The following is a 3936-nucleotide window of genomic DNA, read 5'->3' on the forward strand; positions in this document are numbered from 1 at the left end:
AGTGCTATGGAAAAGTAAAATATTCAGCATTGCAAGGTTTTAAACAGTTTGAAATCATTCTCGAAACAAAAAAAGAAACGAAAAAAAGAGAGGACTGGCTCACAGCTTATTTAGGTAAGTGGCATGCATCAACACCTCCTCTTTTCTTTTTTGTTCCTTCTCTCTTCATTGTCAGAAAGGCGCGATCTCATTTAATATATATGCATGTATATAGACATATATATACACCCACACGCACACGCACACGCACACGCACACACACATATATATATATATATATATATAAGCAGAGGCACTAAGGTGTTATGCAGGATAGATACTGTTTAATAGTATTAAAGTTCTCTCCTTTTAAAGAAACATTTCAAAGTAGACACAAAACTTTTAACATGCAGTTTTATTTACCCTACAAGCAAAACTACCTAGCAAGTGCACAAGCAACTTTTCATCAAACAACATTAAGTCCCAATTTTCTTTGTGGCGGATGTGAGCTCCACATATGGAATGAGACAAAAGCCAAAAGGACCATCCAACTCCAGTTTAAGGACTGTGTCTTTAAAGGCTGTGTGTTTGTTTTGATCTCACTCCTCCTCCCTCTCCAGTGCAGGAACGTGCAGTTTGTAAGCAGAAAGGGTCCGAGTGGCTGCCTTCTGAGGGCACTGTGGGCAGTAATGCAACTTTGTACACTGGTACTGACCACCAGCTCTAACGAAACAGATCGGAGTGGAAAAACTGCATGGTTGCTGTGGATACCCATCATTTTTCCAACACCCAAGGTTTGGAGTAGTGGGAGGTTCCACACAACTATTTGGGTTTTTGTGAAATGATAGTTTTATGAAACTATTGAGTTAAAGTTCTTGGAGATTAGAGGAAACCCCTGTTCCTGAGGGCGCTGCTGCTGCTGCTTCTTGTGCAACAGGTAGGAGGGTGGACCGCGATCTCATCCCTTTGTTTGTGAACTTAGGTCCAAGGACAATGGGCGGTGGGAGGGAACGGGACAGTGTGCTGTCTGCTTGTATCACACCTTAACTAACATCCCCATCATCATACATGTTCCTACTGGAACACTGCACGCTGTAACAGCCATCTGCATGGGGTGGTGGATCAAGTTCTACAATATGGGACTGACCACAAGATGAGTCCAGTAGAGACAAAAAGGAGCATCCCTGGGAGTCACCAGTTGTCCTCCTTGCCCTTGCAGTTACTCTGCAAGTTTATTTACCCAGCTGAGACAAGGGGGGTATTTACCTGTAAACATATAGATGTAAATATGCCTGCTATGGGGCAAACAAAAAGTTTTGTGCTATACAGTAAGAGGAATAGCAGGGCAATTGGTGGATGGTGTGCGCTTCTGTTTGGAGGAGACAAGGGAGGAGGGTGAGGGAGGGAGGGAGAAACCTGCTGCAGCTCTCGAGTTCTTTGTCTGTGCGGAGAAGTTGAACAAAAGAGAAAGTCAGAAGAACTCTTTATCTGCCTATCTAGCACTCAGTCCATCTCTCACATGCCCTGCAATGCTCGTCTATTCCAGGATCTCCATGCTGCTTGGAGACCTCTGTGTCCTTGTTACCTGGAGAAGCCACCAAAAAAAAAGGGCTTTGGAAGTTTTCTTTTCCGAGGTGAGTTCTAATATTAAGTGGGATGTGGGTGTGGGATGATCAGGTGGCTGGGAGAAGGAGTGATGGTTCTTCTAGATTTGTGTTTCTCTTGCTAGGGGAACCTGAGCATGCTTTATCTGTTTACAAGCAATGAATGGCTTTATAGTATTGTTTATATACTTTGTAGGGCATTTAGGGATACTTTGGAATGAAACACACTAGCCTAGGACAGGGAAATATCTGTGCATCCAATGAAGAATTTTTACATCTATAATGCCTAAAATACTATAAAAACAGCAAAATAAAATACAAAAAAGTATTCATTTGTTTAAACTTTTATTTTTTTCAATATGTTATATTAATATGCACTTTATATACAGTTTATAAACTTTATAAAGTTTTGCTGTGTGCAGAATGACCATGAGCCTTCGCATAGTTCATTTCTGGATTTGTTTTTATTTCCAAAATATTTTCTGGTGGATTTTGTTGTTATTTATATTATCCTTGGAGAAATCAAAATAATATTCACAAACCAAGTAACATATGAACGAGGATATAAAAATATTACTATGAGAAAGAAACCATATTTTATAAGATCATTCATTTATTATTCTATTGATAATATTATTATTCTTTTTTTTTGTTTTTTTTGCCTATGAAGAACTTTTAGCTGCCAGATGGGGCTCCCCCAAAACTTTGGTCCTAACATGCAAACAAGGAACCTTTTTGCCTGTAGATACCAAGTAATCTGTTAAAACTTCCCTTTGTTCTAAGTGACTGGCGCACTTAGGTTCGAAAGTTACAGGACTCTTTTTTTTTTAGTGCGGCTGGAACTCTATTGTTTAAAAAAAGGAACGAGGAAGTGGTTAAATCTCTTAAATGTCTTGAAGAGATATACTTTTTATATGTAGGCTATATAACTGGACATCAGTTTTGTGGTTAGATATCGTGGAAACCACATAAAAGCAACTTTTCCAGATGTTACGCGTGAAGATGATTTGATGAAGCTGAGCAAACTCACGTGCATTGGAATATATCAATAAATAATAACAAGGACCATATTTTCTGTATCCAATAATACATATTTAAGGAACACCATTAGCTTCGTATCACTTCTATTCATATTGTATCTATGGTAGATATTTCTTAAATTCAGTTTGTATAATGACTACCTGCCCTTTTTAAGTGTCACAAAGGAAATGGGTGGAACATGAGATGCCATTGGCTAAAAGTTTTTATTTATATATTAATATATTATTTTTTTCTTGCAATATTTTCATCTAATCACTTGGCACATTAAGTATCCCTTTTTGATTTAGTTTTTTTTGTATTAGTGTACTGTACTAAGAGAGGAATACTCTCTTGGGGGGGTAAAGAGCCTACTATTGTTATTCTTTTTACATTTATATTTGTCCTATAGTTCTCTAACAGAGTTTTTCCATCATTCAATACAATCTTAAACTAATTTACAACAAAATTAGGACTAGAATTATTATTAGTCATAACATCAGGTACGGTAACATTAACAGATTAAAAATGAAGGTTTGTATATTACAGTTAAATGTAAAAGTCAAAGTTTTTCACAGTGTTTATGAGCAAAAATGCCTCATGAGTCTTAATTTGTATGTTTCTCCTTGGTTTTATTATAGCGGATGCATAATGGATCTATTAAAATTGGGAAATGCAAGTTACGTCGGGTATAAAACATCCTATCTTCAGAGACTTACTAAAGGAGATGACAAAGGATTATTATGTTTCTTGTTTTTATTTTATTTTTGTGCCTCTTGTCACGTATGGATTAAACTTTGCAAACAACGCTTGGATTTACAATTTTTTTTCACTTTAATGGATATTCTAAAAAAAAAGATATCTACAAAAGTTAACTGGAATTTGAAGAAGATCATCAGAAGCAGCCTCCGGAGCAATATAAAGGTACCAGTTAACAATTTAAATCGTTTCTCGTATTTTTCTTGTTTCTTTCTTTCCTTTATTTGAAGTCGTGCAAAAAAAAAAAAAAAAAAACTGAATCATCTTGTACCGAATGGTTTTGCAGCTTCGGATATTGTTATTCTACGCGAGATCAATTATTGTGCCCTAAAAACAGTTACTATTGGCTTTCCTTCAGGAGAAGAGCAATTGGCTTAGTGCTACATAGTTAATGCAGATTGGTTGAAACGGATGGGCTGAGCTATGCTTGGAAATGGTCGGGGTGTAGAAACATTGACTTGTAGTATGATATATAGATATAGTGTGTTTTTTCATGTTTGTGAATTTCTGGAGCAGACAATGGTGTATATTTAAGTATCATTCACATTGAATTTCAGATTCCTATTTCATCTCCCCA

The 3936-nt window shown here is 36.6% G+C and overlaps 1 long non-coding RNA gene across 1 annotated transcript; it reads left to right on the forward strand.

The window, feature by feature from the left end:
* Positions 1-408: 408 nt before the first annotated feature.
* Positions 409-3611, forward strand: LOC128498087 (uncharacterized). The gene is made up of 3 exons (XR_008354387.1): positions 409-916; positions 1526-1613; positions 3242-3611. It is a non-coding gene; the product is annotated as an uncharacterized LOC128498087 (long non-coding RNA).
* The last annotated feature ends 325 nt before the right edge of the window (positions 3612-3936 follow it).

Source organism: Spea bombifrons, chromosome 5 (genome assembly GCF_027358695.1).
Source record: "Spea bombifrons isolate aSpeBom1 chromosome 5, aSpeBom1.2.pri, whole genome shotgun sequence".
Lineage (NCBI taxonomy): Eukaryota > Metazoa > Chordata > Amphibia > Anura > Pelobatidae > Spea > Spea bombifrons.